This window comes from Apodemus sylvaticus, chromosome 13, assembly GCF_947179515.1.
Source record: "Apodemus sylvaticus chromosome 13, mApoSyl1.1, whole genome shotgun sequence".
NCBI classification, from domain to species: Eukaryota; Metazoa; Chordata; class Mammalia; order Rodentia; family Muridae; genus Apodemus; species Apodemus sylvaticus.
Window position 1 is genome coordinate 21,072,662 of NC_067484.1, and position 25,944 is coordinate 21,098,605.

General features: G+C 44.2%; 1 protein-coding gene across 2 annotated transcripts in view; it reads right to left on the minus strand.

Moving 5' to 3' along the window:
* Zbtb7c (zinc finger and BTB domain containing 7C) overlaps window positions 1–25,944 on the minus strand; it is a 332,122-nt gene that overhangs the window by 155,740 nt on the left and 150,438 nt on the right. Inside the window, exon 1 of one of the 2 annotated variants that reach the window (XM_052155627.1) lies at window positions 10,375–10,576. The exons of the other annotated variant lie outside the window; for it this stretch is intronic. The gene's annotated coding sequence lies outside the window, so the exon portion shown is untranslated. Of the gene's footprint in view, window positions 1–10,374; window positions 10,577–25,944 lie in introns of those variants that run through there. 2 annotated transcript variants of the gene reach the window in all.

Genomic DNA, 25,944 nt, shown 5'->3' on the forward strand with positions numbered 1-25,944 from the left:
AAGGCCATACAATGGACAAGCGGAGATGGTCAACAAGTGATGCTGTAGCAACAGTAGGATACCAACAGGCAGGTGATGAATCTAGACATGGGGCTTACAATTCTTACAAAAATTAAAACATATGCTATGCATGAAAGCAATTTGTAAGATCACAAAAACTACACAAGATGAGAGGAGAGAACCGCGATGAACCTGGGCATGGCCGGGGTTTCTCCTTACAATACCAAAGGGTCAGCACAGGAAATGACTGGAGGCTGAAATTTAAATAAAAGTTCTGCTCTGTGAACACCACTGCCCAAAGCCTGAGACGACAGTCACAGACCAGAAGATCATAGCATGATGACATCTGGATAAAGGATTGTTAATCTAACATACCAAAGAATTCTTAAAACTCCACAGCAAGAAATGAACAACCCAATAAAAATGGACAAAGGACATGAAGGCACACCTCGCGAAGGCACACCTCGCCAAGAAAGACGCCGATGGCAGGAATGTTTGCCAGTTCTCCTCACTGTGATAAATTGCAAGACAAGCAACGTTAAAGGAGAATTAAAGAATCTGATGCATGGCTTTTGTCAACACTCCTGTGGCTTCCTTGCTTCTGGGCCTGTGGTGAGACAGATCTCCAAGGAAGAGGAGACGGCGGGTCTCATGACCTCCTGGGAGGGAGCGAGTGGGAAGGAAGGAGTGCCTGGGAGAGGAGACACATGAATGTCCCGGGGACGTCCCTCATATCCCACCTCCTCCACCAACGGCCTGCTTTCTGTCATTTCTGTCACCATCAGAGTCCGTTCAGCTCCTGTAGGCTCTGTTTAGTCACAGTGAGGAAAACTGACTTTTTTTTTTAAAGCAAAGGACAAGTCTTTTTTTTTTTTTAAGATTTATTTACTTATTATATTTAAGTATACTGTGGCTGTCCCCAGATGCACCAGAAGAGGGAGTCAGATCTCATTGTCATGGTGGTTGTGAGCCACCATGTGGTTGCTGGGATTTGAACTCAGGACCTTCAGAAGAGCAGTCAGTGCTCTTAACCACTGAGCCATCTCTCCAGCCCCAAAACTGACCATCTTGCTTACCATCTGCATGTCTTCCTCAGTGAGCTGTGTCTTCAGGTATTTTTTCCCATCAGTAGATGAGCCCAGTGATAAGGTTAGCGCCCTCATGATCCACTGACCCAGGGACCTTTGAACACTGTGGCATTGGGGGGAGCAAACCTTCAATACATGTGCTTTAATGGAGCATTTCGGATCCAAATTATAATACAATTTATATGGAAAATGTGTACAATGCCATATGCCACTAGAGAATTAGAAATTAGGACAAAAATGAAATGTAACATAGACACACGGAAATGGCCCAAATCAAAATACAATGTGGAACCCCAAGTGTGAACAATGGAAACTGCCCTCTGATGCTGGCAAGAATGCAAACTGGAGGCCTGGGGAGATGGTTCCGTCGGTGAGAGGCCTGCCACACAGGCACTGGGAACTGGGTTTGCAATGCCAGGATCCACATACAAGCTAGGCCCAGTCATCTGTGTCTGTACCCCCATCAACAGGAAGGCAGAGAGAGGTGGAAACCTGGAGATCACTGGCCCATCTCGCCAAACCAATGGGCCCCAGGGTTAGCAAGAGACCCTATCTCAAAGAATAAGTCAAGAAAGACACCAATGTTAACCTTTTCCTTATACACATATGAAGGCCCATTTGTATGCATAGCGCACATATCCATGTGAACAGGGACATATATCATACATGCACACATGAGTGCAAAATGACAAAGTCACTTTGAAAGATACTTTGGCAGTTCCTTGTTAAACTAAATACTTTTCTACTATATGAGTAGTTCATTTATACAGATAACTAAAAACTTACACACACACACACACAAACCTGCACATGAACGGTTTAGCAATTTATTTATGAATTCCACCTTGGCAGTGAAGAAGACATCCTTCACTGGGTGAGGCAGATGCAAGCTATAAGACATACAGGTGGTGGGATATTACTAAGTGCTAAAACGAAGTAAGCTATGAAACCATGAAAAAAAATGTAGGAAACTTGGTGGGAATTGCTAAACAAAAGAAGCCAGCCTGAAAAGTCCAGGTACCGCATGCGTCCACCTAAAGGCACTACAGAAAATGGAAAATTAAGGAGACATTGGAAATATTTGCGATTGGCAGGGATTATAGAGGGATGGCTAGGTGAAGGCATTATGCTCTTAATGATGTACTATCAGTATATGAATAGCACATGTCTCTTAGATTTTCTGTGGCTGTGATAAAGCATCATGGCCAAAAGCATCTTGGGAAGGAAGGAGTTTATTTCAGTTTCCAGCTTGTGGTCTATCATCCAGGGAAGTCCAGGGGAGGAATAGAGGCAGGAACTGAGGTCGAGGCCATGGAGGAGTGCTGCTTGGTTGGTTTGCTTAGCCTGCTTTCCTATACCATCCAGAACTACACCTGAGGGAATGTCACCACCGATGGCGAGTTGGGTCTTCCCACACTAATCATTAACCAATCATCCCGGGACATGTTCTCAGTTGAGATTCCTTCTTTCCAGATGGCCCTAGCTTGTTTCAAACCCACTGTTGAAACGTGTAGAATGGTCAGCACACAGAATGAACCCTAATATACACAGTCCATGGTTTTCAGGTAGTGATGAGGTACCAGTGTGGGTCCTTTGCGTGAAGTTCGTGTACTATCTGATGGGGAATGATGGTTGGGAAGATGATGATGGGGAGGAGGGGGAGGGGAGGGGGGTGAAGATAGGAGTTTATGGGAAAAGTTCTGTACCTATGCTCCATTTTCCTATAAGTATGAAATGTGCATTCGAAAGATAAGATTTATTAATTTTTAAAAATCTAAACCAAGAGACGAAATGGCCCAAGTTAATAATTTATGACTGAGGGGCTGGTGCACGACAGGCAGAGGTCAGAGCAGAGTGCCACTGAGGACTCAGGGATCCCGCTGGGGCTTGATGGCGTGAATGGGGAAGGAGAGCTGATGAGGGAGTGGAGGAAAGGAGCACAGGCTGAGGTGGAGAGATGCGCCAGGCCTCCTCGCTGTGCCTCTAGGGTGGACCGCTCGCAAGTGTGAGGGGCTCACAAGGACCCTCGTAAGACCAGGCTCGGACTCACGGGGGCTGTCTTTCCCTCTCAGAAAGCCAAGAGCGCTTCTTCGTTCTGTAGTCCCTATGACTTGCATACTCTCCTTGCCACAGGTCTCACAGGACCCAGGATCCTATTGCCTAAGGAATATACACCCTTTCCAGTGACAAGGAGCTACACTGACAGGGACACACTTGCCAGGCTAGTGTGCTGAGGACAGCAGTGACAACATCCAGAAGAAGGTTAGGTGCTGCACAGAACATCAGAGAACTCTGGCTAAGCCAATGGTGGCCATTCCTCTCATTCCTAGAGAGGGCTGGTGACACTGGGACAGAGGCCTGGAGCTTTCTCAGCAGAAGGAGATAACTCTAAAGCCTTTGAAAAGAATAAGGTTGGTGTGTTAGAGGAATACAACACAGGTCAGGTGACTGTACAGCCTGCACAGGATTCCCAATGTCACTGTCCTTAGCCTGTGGCCGCTGTCACCACTACTACTACGACGACGACGACGACTACTACTACTACTGCTACCACCAGCACCGACTTATTTTGTGTGCATGAGTGCTTTGCCTGCATGTATGTACATGTACCATGTACATGCCTGATACCACAGAGGTCAGAAGAGGTCATTGAACTCCTTGGAACTAGAGTTACAGATGATGGGTGCTGGGAACCGAACCTGAGTCCTCGGCAAGAACAACAAGTACTCTTAACCACTGCACCATCTCTCCATCCCCTAGGGGTTTTATTCTTGCCTACACAGCTGACTGTTTCTCGCATCCCCAAGGCAAGGAACTAAGTAGAGCCAACAGCTCCCTGCAGGAGCATCCCAGTGGGACCCTAATCACCCCTGAGAAAACAAAATGCCTTGAGGCACAACAAGGAGGACCCACTCCTCATTTCCCCCAGGACTGTTAACATTTTTTTTAAATTTATTTTTTGGGGCTGGAAAGGTGGCCCAGTTGTTTAAAACACTTTCTACTTTTACAGAGGGCCCCAATGTGGTTCTTGGCACTTACCTCAAGCTCACAATTAATTATAACTCCAAATCCAGAGGACCCGATGTCCTCTGGCCTCCGCAGACACCAGCAATACACATGATGCAGTACAAATAAACTCAGCCTTCTCCTCTCAAGACCCCCAAATAAGTTCCCTCTTGCTCATCCCCAACACAGACCTCTGCGGTTAAAGTTAGATTTTACAAATGAGAGAAAATATACAATACCTGTCCGTCTTTCTCCCCGTCCCTGACCTTCTCTTGTCCTCCCTTCCTTCAGCCCCGCCCACCCCCAGGGTAGAGGAGACCCAGCCTTGCCTTACCTAGATGGCTTCTCCTACATGCACAGCAAGCAGGAAAGGCTGCTATTGTATTTTCTCAATAACACCTCTATGTTTTTAGAACACCCTGCACTCATTAGCATCTCATTACTCTTAGCCAAAATGAAGCAAACACTTTAACTTATGCCAAATCCAGAAAGAAAGCGTCGTATTTTAGTCAACAGTAAAGAGACAGGGTGTAAAACCATGTGCTTTTTAGCTGAATTTATATGCCTATTTTCATTATAAAGTATATGTAGCTTGAAATTCTAGAGCATACTCTTAAGTTCTGTAGCATTACATGCATATAGATTACTTGCTGTGTAATCTTCTCCACCCATCTCCACAACCTTCTTACATCTTCCCAAACACACACACACACACACAGACACACACACACACACACACACACAATCATTAAAACTCAGAATGTCCCACATATATATTATATATACATATAATATATATTTCTTTATATATATTTGCATGTCTTCATACACACACACACACACACACACACACACACAAATTCAGTGCTAAGAAGGCCAATGGAATAATCCTGCTCACAGCCATTGTTTAATCTTTTTAAAACTATGATTTATTAATTCGCATGCGTGTGTGCATTTGTCTGCATGTGTGTGTGTGTGTGTGTGTGTGTGTGTGTGTGTGTGTTTGTATTTGTGGGTGTGCACATGCACATGGAGGCCAGAAGAGGACATCAGGTATTTTTCCAGCACTCTTTGCTGGTTCCTTTGAGGCAGGGACTCTTCCAGTCTCTGTGGCTCCTGCTATCTTGCCTAGGCTGGAGACATCCAAACCCCAGTGGTCCTCCTATCTCCAGCCCCTTGGGAGCTGGGGTTATGGGCATCCATACAGATACTCAGTTTGGTATATGCATGCCAGAATCATGACTCATAACTGCTGGGATATCTTTCCACCCGCCATCATTTGGTCTTCATGTCAACAGAAGTTTAGAAAACCTTCAAACCACTACCACTGAATACAGGCTGTCCTGCACCGGACCCTTCCACACGGAAGTACCTAATCTGGACTGAGGGAGGCTGGGATACAACTATTCACATCTCAGTCTCATGGATGCACTAGCCAGAGCACAAAGTGAGCTATCTACTCCTGGTGGCGCACTGCACCAGGACCAGTGCTTGAGTCTCCATGCCAAGTCTCCACACAGCACACACCGCACATGCTGCAGTTCTTATCCCCCAAATGCTGACAGCTTGCTCTCTTCAAAAAATTCCACCTCAGTTAGCCAGAGAAAATAGTGAGGACTGTGACCGTACAAACACCTGTGAGATTTGATTCAGCACGAGGCCTGAAATCCAAGCACCCGCCAAGACCCATTCATTATTCCCAGCTGCGTCTCTATGAGGCCAGTACTATTACCACCCTCATGTTCCAGCTGGTGACACTAATGTGCACACCCCTTCCCAGGTCACATAGTTATAAACAGTGGAAAAGTGACTCAAGCCCAGGCAGCAGGTTTGCAGAGCTATGTTTACAAATCTACACTGGGATTGTAGCTGACAGGGGCTGTTAAGCATCTGCGTTTTAACAGGGCACTGGTGGTGCCTCAGATGGCAAATGGAAGTGACTACAGGCTGGGAGATGAGGGGCATCCGATCAAGAGGCCTGGCAAGCAACGTGTCCATCCTCAGCAGTGCGTATACGATTACTGAAGCTGCAGAGCGAGCAGGTCCTGCTCAGGGTACCTGGGGTCAGATGGGCAAGGAGATGGACTGGTCAGGAGGAGACTGCAAAGAGTCCAGATGAAAGCCAGAAGGGACGATGAAGATGGCCTCAACTCTTCCCAAGAAAAACAGCCTGGCCCTGTAGTGCTCGCCAATCGTCACCTCTGCCAGCTTTTCAGTCTTGATGTAGTACAGAGCCCACAGCCTCAGGCTGAACATCTAGGAGCACAGGATATTTGCTCTTGGACCAGAGAGCCAAGGCTCTGCCTTCCACAAGTTCACAAGATGGAGATGGAAGATGGCTGAAGACAAGACAGGACAGTTCACTCCTAGTGGGTGTGTCCTGGAGATCATCTGGGAACAGACCCTGGGTGCACAGAAGGGGAATGGATGTACCCCAGCCATGTACTACACTGCCAAACTGCACTCCAGCCTCAGGACTGTGAGAGTGGGCGTGGGTCTTCAGTATCTCAGACAGTTCCCAGGTCTAACCCCCTACAAATGGAAGAAGCAAGATTGCCTCCAGGGAATAAAGGCACATAGAGTCCCCAAGACCTAGGAGTATCCATCTAGACATCAGCCCTTGATTCTGCACCTAACCCTGTGCACAGAGATCCCAATTTCCTTGGGAAAAGCTGGCTATACAGTGAGTCTGAACCCAGCCTGGGCTACATGGGACCCTGTCTCAAAAATAAAAGAACACCAGTCAATGAAGTTTCTAGTTGGGCACCAGTTCAACTTCTTCATGTTTGATAACAAAAGTAAGGCTAGATCCTTACCATCAGGCTGTAGAAAGTAGCTAATAGCTTTGGCACTAGCCTGTGATATTTAGGGCTTTCCATGAGATACCTCTGGCCAACCAGATACAACCCATTCCTGACACTGGAGATTCTATTTGGTGTTGTAAAATGTCTAGTTGGGGTATTCTCTTCCCTCTTATTTAGCAACTCCTTTAGATTTGTGATATATATCTATATCTCTTATACCTATCCCTATCTCTAAATTTCTATCTCACACACAAGCTTCTATAGTAGTAGGTTTCTATGTGGCTTTTCATATGACCCTTAATATTTGTGGTCCCTCCCCGGATTCCCTCCTGTATCCTTTCCTTCTCTTCCACTCCCTATTTAATCCTCCTAGTCTAGTTTTCCTCATGACACTATATTCTATTTCCCCTTCCTTGGGAGATCCTCTTCTCCCCTGGTCCCTTTCTTGGTACCTAACATCTGTGGTTATTCAGATGGCAACACACAATTTGAAATCTTAAAAGATAGCATCCACATATAAGAGAAAGCATACAATACTTGTCCTTTTGGGCCCCAGTGACCCCACTCAGGATGCTTGTTTCTAGCTCCATCCATTTGCCTGAAGTTTTTATAAATGCACTTTTCTTAACAGCTGAATAATGTCCCACTGTATAAACAGACCACATTCTGTTACCCATCACCAGCTGAAGGACAGCTTGGCTGTTTCCAATTCTGGGCTATGCTGAGCAGAGCAGTAATGAACACAGACGAGCAAGTGTCTCTGGTGTAAGACACTTTGTAGTAAAGCCCTTTGGGTATATGCTCAAGAGCGACATGGCTGGATAGTGAGGTAGATCAATCCCCAACTTCTTGAGGAATGCCCACACCGATTTCCTTAGTGGCTGGACCAGTTTTCATGCCCACCAGCAATGTTCTAGAATGTACCTTGCATGCTACTAGAGGAGAATGGTAATAATTTCACCTAGGTACAAAGCCTGTGACCTCTGACAGTGTCCTGCCTGCAAGAGATACTGTTGCATTAGTGGCACATATGTCATGGGAGAAACCAACCTTTTTTTTAAAAAGTGGATTTAAGACCTACTTCTTGAGATGCAACCTATATATGACCTTGTTAATGTGGCCAAGAACTGAGTCTGTATAGGTCATGGGCCTAGGGGGACAACTAATACTACTATTCTGCTAAAGGAATATAAAACTTAAATGGATTCTAGTGACATACTGAGATACCCATAGATCAGCATGTTAAATACCCATAGGTAACAAAGAGACTTACACTGGATAATACGAGGAAGGTGAGAGATTTTAGAGTACCAGTCCTAAATGGGATTTCTTTATCAAATCCCTCCCCCTCAAGGCTCAGAGATCCAATGCAGAAGAGACGGCAGAGATGAAGACTCAAGGAAATCATTTCTTCTGGGTACAATAGGACTAGTGCATAATGAACTCATAGAGACCATGGCAGCATGCACAAGACCTGAACAGGCTCAAGCCTAATGGATTACTAACACTGAGAGGAGAGAGTGGACATGTGGCCCCACCCCAACCAAGAAGCTATTTACAACTGATACCTGCTTAGGAAGGGAAAATCAGTTTTCACCAACAGAGTGTCCTGGGTATACCAACCACGCCCACCAATGGAAGCACCTGTAGGTAAGCTATGACTGATTGCTAATGTGGCCAAGAACTGAGACTATATAGGTCATGGGCCTAGGGGAAAAACTAACTAGAGGATTGGTATACTACACCCAGTGACACAACATTGCATCCTCCAGGGTGATATGTGGGAACTCACCAGGTGTGATCAGGACATGTTCTCTGGGGTAGCTCTACTGTGTCCTGACTTGGCACAGACTGGGAGGTGAGGTGGAGAACCCCCCACTGTGATGTCCTGAAGCAGTTACAGCTCACACTCCCTGCCTTTAGATTCAAGGCTAGCCACCCTCAGAAGTGGCTGACAAGGCGCTCTGAACCAGGAATGGTTGGACAAGCATCTCAGAGTTAACAAGCCACTGTACCCTACTTCCAATCAGAGAAGAGAGATGCCAGTGTGCTTACCAGGAATGCCTGCCAGATGTCTCCTAGGGCTGGGTTCTGCAGGGCCCCTTCACCTGCCTTCTCCCAGGAAATCCCCACAGGCAGATGTGCCCCAGAGGCAGAGAACAAGCAGCTCCCTCTTTTCATTCACATCTATTCACTAGTTGCTAGTTTCTCCCTTGCCACAGGAAATTCAAAGGATCCTCAAAGCCTTCGCATTTCCCATATTTAGTTGGCCATTGTTGTTACTGCCATTATTAGAATGAACCAAAATCTAAAATGGACTGGAAACAAACTGACTGATTTTTAAGGCTTTGCTGACTCCTTCAGAATAGGAGTTCTATTTAACTAATTCTTGTTTCCCATAAGGATTTGCTGCAGAAATCCTTGCACTGGTCTTTGCCCTATGAACTAAAGGAGAAATGGGGAAAGAAAAGATATGGGCAACCTCGAAAGTATAAGAGTGTGACGTCACTATTCAGCAGTATGACATTAAAACAGAACATAGTAATGCTACTATTAGTACCATGATGTCACAATTCAACATTGTGATGACACAATGTTGATGTCCCAATGAGAACTGTGATGTCACTATTTAGCATTGTGACGTCATGATTGAGCAACTGTGGAATCAAAAAAATCACTTTGTGATGTCACTATTCAGCATTGTGACATCAAAATAGAGGGTTATAAGGTATTAAAGGACATTGTAATATCACTGTTAAGCATTGTGACATCAAAAGAGTATTATAATGGTACAATGGACATTGTGACATCATTTTTCAGCATTGTGACACCAAAATAGAGCATTATAGTTGCACAAAGGACATTGTAATGTCATTATTCAGCACTGTGACATCAAAATGGAGCATTATGATGCTACAGTGGACATTGTGACATCACCACTCAGCACTGTGTGATCAAAATGGAGCATTATAACATTACAATGATGGCACAATGGGACACAGTGATTGTGATGTCACAATTCATCATGTGATATCACGATGGAGTATTGTAATGGCTCAATTTAGCATTGTTGCAAACAAAAGGAGTCTTTTCTCTCTCTTCCTCCCTCCCTTCTGTGTAGAGGGCAACACCCTGAGGAGGGCTCAGGAAAGGCATGCACCTCTGTAATGAAAAGCCCATCCTAATGGTTCTGTAATGAAGCCCTGCTTCCTGCTTCCTCTGAGGAAGGAAATGGATACCAAGGAGGAAGGGTAATGGAGGGGCCAGCAGAGAGCTGCACCTCAACCCTGAGCAGGAAGAGGATCTCAGGTAAGGTTAACTGGGCAGAGAGTGCTGACACTACCACAGCTCCTGAGCTGGGAGAGCAGCCTGTGGGGAAAGGGAAATTGTGAGGACAAAGGCAGCCACTCTCACTATGGATACAGAGCAGCCATGACCACGTGACCACAATGATGGCAGGCAGGAGCACCCCTTACCTCTTTGCCTGTGTGGGCCTCAGTCTCCCTGCTTGTACCACAGGAGGCATGGACTACATCAAGTCCAACACCAGAGTCTAGATCTGGCAATAGATGACTCCGACAGTGAACGCTTTCCCCAGCTGTCTCCAAGAGCACCACGCAGACTGTGCAGGATCCTTGCCTGGGAAAAGCTGTAGGGCCTGGAGCCTTGATGTTTGTGGGAGAGGCAATTTCTCTGAGACCTCTCCTTTCCCTCACCTCTGCCTCCTCCTCCCCAACAGGACCTCTTCTCCTCTTCTCGTTGTTCCCACCCACTGGCTAGAGAGCAGCTGCCAAGGGGCGGAGCCTGTGGCAGGAAGAGGAGAAGCTGCCCTGGTACACTCTGATCACCATCCCACCCCGCAGGCCCACAACGCTTCTTGGACAGCAACAGCAAAAGCAAAGAGGCTTTGTGAAGTCAAGCCCACATGCCTTTTAGCTCAGAATTTATTTCCTTCTCTGTCTCTGTGTCTCTGTCTCTCTCTGTCTCTCTCCGTCTCTCTGTCTCTCTGTCTCTCTGTCTGTCTCTCTCTCTCTCTCTCTCTCTCTCTCTCTCTCTCTCTCACACACACACACACACACACACACACACCTGCGTGCTCACTCTCACATACCACATGCACCAACTCTCATTGTCTCTCACAGACTAGATTTTAGCACGAGGATATTTTCCCGTCCTCCTGTGTCCCCTGACCCTTACGGAAGGAATCCATCTGGCTCTCTGCTAGCAACCACAGAGCTTCAAACCATCTGGAAAGACAGGCAGAAGACAAGCAGGGGAGGGCTGCCAGGCTGAGGTGCAGGCAGCCAGGGTCAGGAGAGGGAGGGAAAAAAACCAGGGTGGCGGCCAGATTCCAGGGAAACCAAGCACTCCTCCCACAAACCCAGCCTCCCAAGTGCCCTCAGGCCCCACAAGTCTATAGGACAGCTCTCCATGAACTCTTAGCCTGTCTGAACTTTGCTGGACTCCACCAGGACTCCACCAGTACCCACTTGGGTGACATCAAACACAGCCACACAACGTCTAATTTTAGTGCTCATCTTCCCTGGCCACGGCTGTGTGGTTTCTAATTATTTTATTCCCAAGATTTACCTTGATGGATAGTTATACATTTTCCAATTTACTATGCAATCGCTTATAAAGTGCCCTTTAGAAAAAAAAAAACCTGTGTGGATTATTCCACATTGTTAATTTCCCCCGGCTCTAAGGAGAAATCTGTGGATAATCATCCTCCCTGGAATCTCCGATTCAATCCCTATTTCCTTTAATACTAATAAAATGGACAGTTCATTTATAAGAAGTCCCCTAAAAGAGGGTATTGGAAAACATTATATTTCTTTTTAAGTTGTTAAAGGGCATAAATCCATTACCCAGATAGAGATCGCTTAATAATTTAATGTCTTCGGCTTGGCATTGTTCCCGGGATATTTTCTCTTTATCTGTCTTTATTTTCAGGTTGAAACAAATGATGGAATAATCAGCCCGGTTGGCGGGAACTGCTTTCGAGTCAGCAGGCAGGAGCTGGGATGACTCCGAGGATTCAGATCCAACAGCATGAGGGAACTCCTTTCTCTGTCCCTGACCTTCAGGCCACACATTGAGGCAGTCAAGGGGAGGCAGAGGGACAAGGACTTCTCTCATGGTCTCCATATGAGGTGAAGAGTGCAGTGGTCAGGCTCAGTAGAAGCAGGAAGCAGCCCTGACATTGGCCACGCCCATCTCCCTACCCTGCTGGGGAGACAGTGCAGGTGGGAGGGCTCTGAGAGAGAACTTTCCTGCGAGGCGGATTAGTTTGCACTTTCTAAATAAAATCATTTACATGATGCATTAACCCGACCCCGCAATTAAAATCATTAGCATTTCTTTGTGTAGATTAGCAATAAAGAGAACTTAACTACAGAATCAACATTCCCTACACAGGCTTTAACAGGCACCAACCTTAGGGGGGTTAAGCATATCCCCTCCATCCCAGCTGACTGGTCCCAGCTACATTGCTAGAGTAGTTACCCCAAGGAAGCAACCACCCACCTGAAGCTGCTTGAGAGCAGAATGCTACCAGGTTTGAGAAGGTGCCTGTTTCCGGTCCCTCCCTGATGAGGTCCCTATGTGGTCCTGCTTTTGCTCCTCTGGTTTCCCTATGAAATAAATCCTAAGGACCAAAATGCCCTTGAAAAGTTCTCTCTAGTTCCCCCATGGCAGAGCTGGTGAGCTGCCACCACGTCTAGGACAGCTTATTTCATTGTAATTAGCACTAGCACAGTGAAGTTGGAGGGAACTGATTTTGCCAGACCAGGGAGGCGTGGCATAAGGGGGCAGCCAATCGAGAGGTCACTTCCTGTGTAGGCAGGAAAAGCTGGAGAAGAGAAATGGAGAAGAGCCTTACTGAGGCTCCCATTGTAGGAAGCAGTGTGGAACGCTCAACTCCCAAGCCATGAGTGTAGCTGTCTCTTCAGGTCCTGAGGACCACTCCAAGGATGCTTACCGATCTGACCTAGCCTTATCCAACCAGGGACAGCAGCCAGTTCCTGTAGAGGTCCACAGCTGGGGATGCCAATAGTAACGCCGCTATTAAATACATTGCAGAAACTCTCAATAGTGTCCAGCTTTTCTCTGAGAAGAGTTGGCTTGTTACTTCTACACCAGGCATCGATGCGTCCACTGCTTTACTTGTTTCTTAGACCAAATGCTGGGCAGGGCGCTATAAAGGGAAGGTTGTTGTTTTTGTTGTTTCCTAATGTTTCAGTCCATAACGGCAGAGGAGGCATGGCAGAGTCGCTGGCATTTGGAAGAGTTCTTTACTGCCTTACATTTTGGTGGGTCAGGAAGCACCAACCTCTGGCAGGCTGGTCTAAGATTGTCTTGGGAACCACCTCTACCAACTATGCCTCTGTCCTCAAAGGATCCCTGGCTTCCAGAGTTAGTTAGTGCCAGTAGCTGGGTTCAAAACGCTGAAGCACATGGGTCTTTGGGGGTCATTTCTGACTCCGACTATGACATCTATTCTCCTCTCTGCCAGTGTCAATCTCCAGGGCACCAAGGAGAGTCAGCTCTTAAGATGAATTGCTCCTAGAGGAATATTTTAAAATTTCCAAGTAGGATTTCACCGAGCCCAAGCTGGTCTCAAACTCACTGCATACCTGATGATGACCTTGGACTTTGGAGCCCTCTTGCCTCCACTCTCAGACGCTGAGATTAGAGGCCTATACCACCACAATCCAGTTTTATGTGGTGTTGGGATCAAACCCAAAGTTTCCTCAATGTTAGGTAAGCACTCTACCAACTGAACACATCCCAAACTTTCTTGGAAGTTAATCACCTAGGATGCCTTCCCCTTCCCTCTAGACCTCAAACCTACCTGGACCTCAAGATCTAGCAAAAATCTATCCTTCCTGAAGTCTCCTGTAGCTAGCAGGCACACACGTGCATATACAGACACACTGATTCTCTCTGAACTAATGGAGGTCCACTGTACAGACACAGACATGGATTTTATTGTGTATCTAATGTTTTGATGATTTTCTTTACAGATGTCCATTTTTGTAATTCATACTTTTAAGTAAGATATACTGATGGGAACAAAATTACAAACACACATATGATGACAAATAGGCTTTTGTCCAATCTAACCCTATTCCTCTGCCTCAGAAAAAGGTGTTGACTTGCGGTTAGGTCCTCTGGGCAGACACACATCATGGCAATCGTGGTCCTGTGTTTACCTCCTAACTACAAATGGCTTCGCACTGTGCACTCCTCATGTGGTGCATATTCCTGATCCGTTAAGCTTTGCTCTATGAGCTGACAGAAGGGTGAGCTTTGCAGCTGCCCATGTGCACTCCAGAAGGACACATGCTCTCTGGCGGCACAGCTAGGGCCTCTACATTAAGTAGCATGGCTGACTCTCATGTGTTCTGCTTGCTTATGTGTTGGGGAGAGGTGTTCATTTTTCCTTGTTTTCTCTGTCTCTGGATTTCTCTCTCTGTCTCTTTCTTACTCTCAGCTTCGGATCTCTCTCTCCATCATTGATCATTAATATCAGTGCTTTTTATAAAGTTAATGTTGTTTATCAGTTTATTAGATTTCTCATTAAACTGTAGGTCATTAAACTTCATAGATAATAGCTACACGTGTGCAGATGAGGAAAAAAATGACAACAGCTAAGAGGATTCTGAGTGTATCACAAGCAACAGTGATTTCCAAAGCTTATGCATAATGAGCATGAGGTGTCAGGCAATGCTCACCCAGGGTGTGCAGCCTTGGCTCTGGGCACACGCGTGTGCACCTTGCTCTGGGCATGGCACCACATTGCACTAAGCCAATGACCTGCGGAGTGACTCAGCTCAGATTCCGGACGTGTCTGCTATAAACTGCTCTAAGCACAACATCGCTGCGCTTATAAAAACATAAAGGGTGAGTTACAGAAAACGAAGTCTTTCCACGTGTTCCTGCTATCCTTTCTCATCAAGTAAGCATCAGATTAAATATATATCTAGGCTGTATTGTGGTAAGTGTTCGATTTTAAGAATTGAAATAATATACATAACAACTGACATGATATGGACTGAGCAAGATGTGTTTATATATTTATGAATATATAGATATACACATTTAAGAATAATGAAAGAAAAAGGCATGTATTTAGAAATATGGGCACACAGGGTTTGGAGAGAGAAAAGGGAAGGGGGATAAATGATGGAATTATACTTTAATTTTAAAAAAGAACTTGGAATTGCTATTTGATTTACTGGCTTGAGCCACACACACACATCATTAAATGGCCTTCAGATTAGGGCAGATTTTCTAGCAATTTCTGAAATGGCTATAAACACACTTCTGCCATCTTGTATGATGTACTTATGTTATGTGCGTCCTGAGAATTAATGACGGTAAAATCAAAATACTCATTTATTCTGAAAACTGCTGAAGAAACCCAACCCTGCAATGGTAAAACTATATGCAAAACAGAGAATTGCTTTAAGTTTTATCATTTATTAGCAGTATACCTACTTTCTAGTCTTACATATCTGGGGCAGTATAATACATATTTTCTTGGGCCAAAAGGAGTTGCAAGTCAAAAAACCATTTAAGAATCCTTGTCTATTTATAATTAACCATTTGCTTACCAGCGACTCTGATCCCCAGTCCTCAAGGCCCTTTTGGCTTCCCTGTGCAATGAGTCTCCTCACTGATAGTCCTTTGATGACTATCCTCCGGTGTGAGCTCTCTCAGAGTTTGTGGTCCAAATACATATTTCAACCTCGTATGTATTCGCATAAAATTCCAAAATGAAACCCCATCAGCATTTCAAAGTTGCCTCCTGGCTGCCACAGCTGCTGAGAAGCCGGCTCTGTCCACTTCTGCTTCATTAACGTTACTGTCCTCTCCTTATTGGCTGGTTTAAGAGCTTTCTATTGTAAATATTGTAAAAGTTTGCTCTCAGGGCTTGCTGTTGTTGTTTGGTTTGGTTTGGGTAAGGAACAGGACTTTATTCCATGAGCTTCTCTAAAAGGTTTGTTTCGAGCATAGGGAAACTTACCAATTTCAAACCGAATTTAGTCATGTTCAACTTGCGGGTTTTACGATGTATCTTCTTGGTCCTCATGCTAGTTCTCTAATCTGAGAACACAGACTTTTGATCATGGAAAATCCTAAGCTGTTCTCTCTTTAAAGCTAACCTGGTTGCTCTCACTGGTCTCTTCTAACATTCTAGACCTCCCTAGTCAGCCTCTGGTAGAGGCTAGCCTGTCCAGTATTTTCTCAATTTCCCTTTCTCTGAGCTGCATTCAGAATGACTTTTTCATCTCTGAATGAAATGGGAATGAACAACCAAGCAGTTGATGCCTATGTTTCCGCCTTTCCCATTCAATCTCCGTCCTACAGGCAAGTGTATCAGGCATCCTGTGGAAAATCGCTCTGGTTGTTAATCCGTACTCTGCTGTAAGGCCAATGTCAACTCCTCCGCAGTGCTTAAACTCACAAGTGAATATCTACTGCCACAAATTTGAAATAGACTTTTGCCTATGAGCAGGGTTTTCCTAAATCTTTGTTCTGCAGGTGTAAGGACCATAGGGAAACAAAGTTAACACTCAAGAAGCCAACAGAAGCACCACCTAAAAACTCCTTTCTAGCCTCAGGGAACAGAACTTCAAGATGTTGTTTGACTTGAAGGAAGACTTCGAAGAAGAAATCACAGTTGAGTTGAGCCTTGGAACACAGGATGAACATCATTTGGGGGGAGGTGTCACCTGGACGATTACTGATTCCACAGGAGACCAGCTGAGGAAGAGCAGCAGTGGTAGGAGCGATGAATCGTAAGGTGAAATCAGATCGTGAAAATTAAACAGGATCTTACCTCTCTCCCACCGGCAGCAATATGCTGACCATTCTTTGAGCCTGTTTCAGTTAGGAGGGTGGGCACAGGAACAAAGTCTGGGTCAGACAGCCTCAGAGAGGGGATCTTATATAGGAATTGGTTGTGAAACTATTGGGACTGAACCACCACGCAGTTGACTGCTGAGACCACGAGGTGATACAGGAAGGGACCCAAGCCAAGGTTGGAGAACAAAATAGGGAATGATCCTAGAGTTCAGGGGACGGGAATATTGCCTCAGCAAGAACTGAAGGTTTGGAAAAGGCACAGCTGGAAATGATGCTTCAAGAAAAGAGATTCCATATCCCTAATGCTGTGAGTCACAGCTAAGGACATCTCCTGTAGCCAGGTAAGAACCCTAATGGAGTGATATGGACACCAACCCACCCACAAAACTTTTGACCCAAAGTTTATCCTTTCTACAAGAAATGCAGGGACAGGGGATGGGGCAGAGACTGAAGGAATGGCCAAACAATAACCACCCCAACTTGAGACTCACCCCGTGGGCAAGCACCAATCCCTGACACTATTAATGATCCTCTGTTGTGCATACAGACAGGAGTCTAGCATGGCTGTCCTCTGAGAGGCTCCACCCAGTAGCTGACTCAGACAGATGGCAGACACCCACAGCCAAAGAGTGGATGGAGCTTAGGGGATCATGTGGGTCCTGAACAACTGGAGTGGGGGCTGTCCCAAAAGCTGTTGCCTGTCTGTGGGATATGTTTTTCTCTTCAGGCTGCCTTGTCTGGACTCAGTGGGAGAAGATGTGCATCGGCTCACAGAGACTTGATGCTCCAGGGGAGGGGGATTCCCAGCGGGGTTCACACCTACTCAGAGAAGAAGGGGAGGGGGAGGGTTTGGAAGGGGGTGACAAGGATGAGGCAGTAAGCAGGATGTAAAGTGAATAAGTAAAAAGAATGATGCTAATCATAACTTTTTAAAAGAAAGGAGAGAGAGACTTACTATGACATCTCCCATTTCAAGTTCCCTGTAATCTCTTAGGATCTTCCATTGGCTACATTTAGCCAAAATTCAGTTGGTCAAGAACACTGAGCAATGAAATTTGAAGGGACTGTTTGTCTGCAGCGTGGCACAAACCAGACATCATCAAGAGTCATTCCAGATACAAATAAGCAACAGACAAGGAGGGCCAACCCAAGATGACCGGTGGAGCCACAGAATGCTTCAGAGATGGAGAACTGAGATTTCAAACCCGAAAGGCTAGGGAAAGCAAGGAGGCTAGCACATGTCCAAAAACATGACAGAAGAGAGAAAAGATACATGGTCTCAACACCAAGGAAGTGAAATCTGAAACTACGCTGAGCGCACATAGACCGCAAACAGAGGAGGCCCTGTCAGTGCAGCACTGACAGGTAGAGCGGCACAAACTGTAATGTGGATACATTTGGTTCAAACCAGTTTAAGGCTGTCTAGCAAGAAGCCGGGCATAAGTTGTGGTTTGGATATGGAACGTTCTCAAATGCTCATGTGTGGAAGGTTTGGCTCCCAGCTGGTGGAGGGCTTGAGAAGTGACTGGATCAGAGGTGACAACAGCTTGCTGCACGGATGGTTCATAGCCCAACAGGCCACATTAGTCGATGGGGTGTGGTTGGAGAAGGCAGGTCACTGCGGGGGAACTTTTCCTTCTACTTCCTGGCCACTTAGAAGCGAGCTTTGTTGCGCCATACTCTTTGCTACAATGTTTAGCTTCACCTGGGCTCAAGAAACCAATCCCGAAGCTCAGAAACCATGGGGGCCGGGGAAGGAAGGCGATAAAACAACCAAACGAAACCCCACCTTTCTCCTTTAGGCTGATCACACCCCCACACCCCCACACACCCTTCCCCACCCCTGGCTTTTACCAGAGTGAGAGAAACTGACAGACACAGTGTACGGCCATGTGCACACGGCAAGCAGGAAGCATGCTCAGATTTCCAACGCCTTGTCTGGTCTTCCCCAATCTGGAAAGAGCTGCTCAAGGGTACAGTTGTTCATTGTTGTTTTGTTTTGTTTTAATTTTTCTCACATAGTCACACAATAGAATAAGTAATGAAAATGAACTAAAAGAACACACAACCACGCAGGTGATTCTCACAAACAGAAAGCCTAAAGGGATACATATAAAATATAATAATTCTACTTTAATAGGTTCACAACAAGACAAATGTATGTGATAAAGATGAAAGTTGATTAAAATAAAGTGAGAAGAGTGCTACTATAAAAATAAGGTTGATGGCTGTTACCCTGGAGGTTCAAATAATGTTCATCTTATTGAAGACTACCTGAGTATTTATATTAAATTCAGTGTATTATAATTCTCCTAATTTTTCTTTTTATTATTTTTAAGTTGGCATACAAAATACTGGTTTACATGAAGCCATTTTTTTCCCTTTGGTTTTTTGGATTTGGTTTTTTTGAGACAGGGTTTCTCTGTATAGCCCTGGATGTCTTGGAACTCACTCGGTAGAACAGGCTGGCCTCGAACTCAGAAATCTGCCTGCCTCTGCCTCCCAGAGTGCTGGGATTACAGGCGTGCGCCACCACTGCCCGGCACATGAAGCCATTTCTATACACAAGTGCCATTATACTAATTACTCAATCCCTGCCCCGTATGGACTTTTCAATATGGAATGTGTGTAAGAGCAAATAAATAAATAAATAAATAAATAAATAAATAAATAAATAAATAAAAGTTAAAACAATGAAATAATGGAGGGTTAAGAAGAGGCATCTCATGAATGTATATCATGGGATATGGGAGGATATTCCATCAGAATGAGAGCGAGCTAAGAAAGGAAACCGTTTAAGAGCCAGGAAACCAGAGATCTTGATGAGACTGGGGAAAGGGAATCCCGCGGATGAGGGTGAAAGATGACCCCAGGCTGACAGCTGTGTTTTCAAAAGCAGCTGAAATTGACTTATTACCCCATATATAATATGGTGACTAAGGAAGTGCTTATTTAATTACAGGAATGTTAGGACTGAATTGATAATAATACCAAAAAATAAAATAAAATAAAATAAAATAAAATAAAATAAAATAAAATAAAATAAAATAAAAATCTCCACAGAAATCAAAGCAAAACAACAATTTAGAAACAAAAAGCAACTGTTATCTTTCGAAACAAAAACTTACTCATGAAAGCTGTCAAGGAGCATTGCTGACTGACAGGCAGGGTGTGGCAGATGCTCAGGGATACAAACAAGCACTCTCCATCCTGCCTGGACCAGTGGTCTAGAGATACAAATAAATGCTCATCACCCGGCCCTGACCTGGATACAGAGTTGGGATATGGGGTGTGTGTGTTTCTCATGTGGCTATAGGGAAGGAGAGTTAAACCACCATCTTCTACAAGAGATGGTCAATAGGCAGTCATGCCTGCAGTAGAAAATGAAAATAGGAGGAAAGGTATGTTTTCAGAGATAGTGAGATTGACAGTAAAATGGGAAAACAGAAATGGAAAATGGTGCAAGGTGGGGAGATTGTTGTCTTTCCTTGTGAGTTTTATGAAGCTGTGCAATCTCTTGAACTATGGCCATACAGTTCCTTTAGAAATAAAAACTAGAGCTGGGCTTGGAGTTTGGAGGTTCTGTGCCTGCCCTGAAGGTTAAGGTTCTAGGTTTGATCCTTAGCACCACAAAAATAATAAAGAAATTAAATATGTCAGTCTTAAGGAAAAAGTGCACAGAGTGCAGCAGTGGAGGGGTGGGGCTGGGCAGGGCAGGGCTGACACCCAGTAGGAATTCTAAGAGAAGATACTGAGCCTGTGAGCTGGCTAGCAGGTATGACATGTGCCCTCACATTATAGCACATTATAATAATTATATACATTATTGCTACTGGGGCCCACATGATAAGGAGAGAACCGACATGTGTGCTGAGAATTACTACCCCGTACCCCCTCTGAACAACAACAAAGAGAGGATACATTAAAACTATACCAGGACAAAACAGCTTTACCCTGGGTTATAGGCAAAGATGGGAGTTTCTATCATTATGATATGCTACACTACATTCAGACGCTAACAGGGAAAAGCATCTTATAATTTTACTGCATACTTAAAAGGTATTTTATAGACTTCAACTATCATTCCCAATAAAACTTTAAGAAGTAGAATTAAAGGAACCTTCATTAATATCATAAAGCATCCAACTTTAAATTAGTAATAATTGCTCTAAATTCAGAACACATAAAGATGCCTACTATTATCATTGTTACTGGAATTATTAATAAAGATGTAATTATTTTACATTTTCTTGAATGCTCTTGTCAAAACATTAAAGACTATGGAGGGGGAATAAATACTGACAAAGAAGATGCAGAATTACCACTTGTATATGACAGGATTACATCCCTAGAAAAGGATTTAAGTATACAAATATCTAGTGATCTAGTGAGATCGTGAAGCCGATCATGCCTTCCCAGGCCCTGTCAGCCTCCTCAGGTTAAATCCCAGGTCTCTGGTCTCCCATTGCCAGGTACCTTCAGTCCAGTCCCTGGAATTTCCTTGTTCCCCATCTCGGCCCATGTTCTTTTGTCACCTCCTTTAGTGCCCTGCACCTGTGACACCTTTTGGGAGAGGCCATGCTGTCCTTCTCATGAATGTCGCTCTGTGAGCGGCCTTTTCTGAGGACTAAATCATTCCCTAGCACCTACTCCTGCTTCATTTTTCCCTGTAGGATTTCTTGCTGACATCGTAGTTATGTTTTTGCTTGTTATTTATTTTCTCATTAGCATATAATACGCAAGAAGATTCTGTCCTTGGGGTTTGGACAGAAATCTGCCCACAAAATGACATGTGATGAAGTGTGATGAAGGATTGATAGCAGGCATGTCACACACTCCAAAGATCCGAGGTGAACCACAGTCTCTCTCTTTTTTCTTTTTTTTAAAAAACTTTTTAGTACTTGCAGATTAATTATCAAATGATCCCTACACGTGGCAAAATAAAGTTTCTCCATATTGAAACTAAAGACCCTAGAAAAGATGGCAAACTAAATATCTAGACCAACAGAACAAAAAAAAAAAACGATTAATATTTATGATCTACAAAGAGCTTATTTACATTTATAAGAAAAAATATCAGAACTCTATATTAAACAGATATCGCATAATAAACTATATATAACGTAAGTAAGGATATGGCGAAACAGTAGTCTCTGCTAACCAACAAAGGAGTGCAGAGGGCAGCAAATTCAATGCTACTTTGTTAGATTAGGAGGAAATGTTCCTGCTAACTGCTGCTGAAGTAGAAATAAAACCAGCAGATTCATTCCAGAGTGATGACACTGTATTAAACAATATTTTTGGAAAGAGATTCGGCAATACAGAAAGGAGTCGTATACATGTCTGTGTTCTAGTAATTCCTCTATTAAGAATTATTCCTATGGAAATTCAACAGCAGCCAGATCCTATTTACAGGAAGATGCTTGCTACAATGTTATCTATAAAAGCCCCAAACTGAAAACATATAAATGGCCAACATTAAGGGAAATGGCTTAATAAATTACACTACCCTCTGCACAATGGAATATTATGTGGTCATTAAAATGATAATTATGCAGAAACATGAAAAATGTTTATGATCCACTGGTCATTGAAAACAAGCCAAATGCAAGATAGCAGATTTGCACCTTGGACAAAATTTGTAGCATGTACAGACGTGTAGAAAAGATAATACGTTAAAATCATGTGACTGGATTGGGAAAAGAGTGACTTTTGTTGGTGACATATTTTTCAATGCTTTCTTTACGTTTTCACCAGGAAGGAGCTCCTGCAACTTCCTGAAGGGTTGGTTCTGCAGAGCTCTTCCTGTATGGAAGTAACTGTGCAAGCTCCCTTTTGGACTCATCCCAGTGAGACCCACGTGATTCCTGCTCTTATTTGCACTGCAGTGTGGGGCTGACTCTTCTTAACCACTACTCTGAGCTCTTCCTCTGCTGAGTGAGATGCTTAGTGAAGACTTGGAGATGTCAAAGAAGGCAGGGTAGAGCTCAGATGTTCTGAGGCCAGCCTTTCACTGTCCCTGCCCCTGTCTCCACCAGCTGAGCTCATGCTTTTCATATCCAGAGCTCGCAGGATGAGAGGGAACACTAGGTCCAGAGCAGTCCAGAACCAGGTCTGGAAACCTAGCTGCAATGTGAAGCCACCACTTCTAGAGCCAAAGTCACAGTCCTCTTGGATTTTCTGGGAATCCTAAGATAGAGTACAGAGCTCCTAATCATACAGTGGGTGGGTGCCATCTTCCAGAAGTCTTTCTCCTTTTGTTCTACTTTAGATAGACCTTAGATCTATCCTATGACTTCCTGGGGACCTTTCTGCAATTAAACAGTCCCATGTTCTTACAAACAACCCCAAGAGACCAAACTAAAAACCTAAGTGGAGATGTTTCAATTCTATGTAAACAATCACCAGAGTCTGACCTGCCTAGAAATGAGAAGTCAAATGGGCCACATATATGCCAATGACACTCCCTCTGCCTCAATTCCAACATGAAAGGGGATTGATTAACTCTAATCTCTGAGTCATCTTTTTTATTGTCTGTCTCCCTATCTCCACTGAACAAGAAAAGAAACCTAAGAACCTCGTTCTTCTTTTTATTTTGTGATGTTCTCATTTTTAACCCTTCTCAGTTTATAAAACCAACTTCTGATTGGCTCACTGGAACATTTATTCTATGCCAAGGAATGAAGTGTTGTCATATTCTAGAACGGATTTAAGCCTTTAAACTGTTGCAATCTACTTCATTTGACATGGCTACACCTAGCTCTAAGAACTTGAACAATGTTCCAGTTAGCTTTAACTGTCAACTTGACACAGCCTAGAATCAAACAAGAAGGGAGTTTCAAATGACCAATTGCTGGGATCAAGTTGACAGGTAGGAATGTCTGTGGAAGATTGTCTTAACTGCCTTAATTGATCCATCACGGGCAGCACAATTCCTTGTGCAGGTGATCCTGAAAGGTCTGCAAAATCCCACTGAATATGAGCTAACAAGGCAGCCAGACAGTAAGCAGCACCCCTTATGGTTCCTGCTACAAAATTCTCAGCTGTGAAGTGAATTCCTTGGCAACACTTTGTTGGCCTGCTTTGACTTCCTTCAAAGATGAACTGTGACCGGGAAGTGTAAGCCCAATAAATTCTTTCCTTTCTTAAGTGGCATTTTGGTGATAGCCACAGAAAGGAAATTACTTTTTTCTCAAGTGGGGCTAGTAAAATCCACTACCTCATGGAACTATGTGAAAGTTCAGGGATCTAATAGCTGTCAGCAAAAAGTATGGTGCCTGCTCTAGAACAAACGTGTTGTGTTAGTTACAATGTTGCTGTCTGTGGACTCCACTCTGTTCCTCTCTGGTGTGAACTCATGGCTGCTAACGCAACAGTCCCAACCTGGGGCACGCTGCATCTCTGCATGATGTAATTCCCAACTTCCTTCTGGGAAGAGATTAGTGTTGATAAATGTGTAAGCAATTTTCTGATAAACTTTAATAAGATTAAGACCTCTTCTGGGAAGCACCCAGTTACCCACCCGCTCAGCTGACTGCCAGTGAGGAGGAGCTAATGATTTTGAAACAATCCTGGCTTTGCAGAAGTGTAACGGTGATTATCTAATCACATTGTTTCTCTGTATAATTTTTCTATGCAGACAACCTCTGAATTGACCCTCTTAAGCTTCTTTTCTTGTGGCCTGCTTGAATTAAAGCCTTGATGTAGGCTCAAGAACAAAGTATCTGAAAATATCCACAGCCTATTGTAGCACATGGAAGAGGGTGTAGCATTTATTCATATGCCTTTCTAATTTTTATGTTAGGGGAGGGATTTAGAATTTTAGAGGGAGAGACCACATATATGTTTTTATTCACATTTTAATTAAGGGCTTAAAATTACTACTGATACATAAAATGTTTAGTAAGGTGAAAATTTTACGAAGAAAAAAAAGTAATGTCTTAAAAGCAACTGAGGGACTGAGAAGAAGGCTCAGTGGGTAAGGGTGACACTGAGTGTGCTAAGTTTACTGTCAACTTGTCATTGGTCATCAGGGAGGAAGGAGCCTCAACAGAGAAAATGTCTCCACGGGATTAGCTGGTAGGCAAGTCGGTGGGACATTTTCTTAATAAATAATTGACATGCTAGGGTCATATCACTGCAGGTGGTACTACTCCTAGACAGGTAATCCTAGATAAGAAAACAGGCTAAGAGAATCAAAGGTAACAAGCCAGTAAGCAGTGTTTCTCCATGGTGTCTGCTTCAGTTCCTGCCTTCACGAATCTGTCCTGAGTTCCTATCCTGACTCCCCTTCATGATAGACTGTAATATGTATGCTAAAAAAAAAACCCTTTCTTCCTCAAGTTACTTTTAGTCATGGTCTTTATCACAGCAACAGAAACTAAACGAAGACACTGTGCAAAGATGAAGATGTGAGCTCATATCCCTAGCTCCATGTGAAAGGTAGGCATGGCCATGTGTGCCTGTGACCCTAGCTCTGGACACCAGGAGTTCACTGGCCAACCAGCCTAACCAGATGGTGAATTTTAGATTCAATGAGAGGCTTTCCTCAAAGGAATAGAGAGTGATAGAAGAAGATACCTACTGACTTCTGCATGCACACACATGTGCACACACACACACACACACACATGAATATACCGTACCACATGATACACACACATGAATATACCATACCACATGATACACACACATGAATATACCATACCACATCACACACACACACACATACACACACACACACCACTAAAAACAACACTTGTTAATTAGCCAGGGAGATTGGGAGGATGAAGTATAGAACACTCTATGGCTCTACACACTGGTTTTGGCTTCAGCTGTGGAGACAAAACTCAGTTTAAGTGTGGGTTTCAGAAAGTTGCTACCCTTCTTGACTTTCCTCTTACTTATATGGTGGAGACATAGTGCCTGGCAGTTAGTGTGTACGGGACAAGTTATTGTCAAGTAGATTAGAACCTCAAAATATCTTACCTCTACTTTTTACCATGGGATCTTTCCATGACACTGAAACATTCATGTCCTTGCTCTAGGACTTGGTTTCCTCATCCAAGCAGTAGAAATTTAAAGAAAAAAGTTTCTAAGACCTACTGCTGAAGACATCCCTTTGGTCATGGGACAAAATCAAGTTGGTACTAACCAGAATGTGCCCCTCCCCC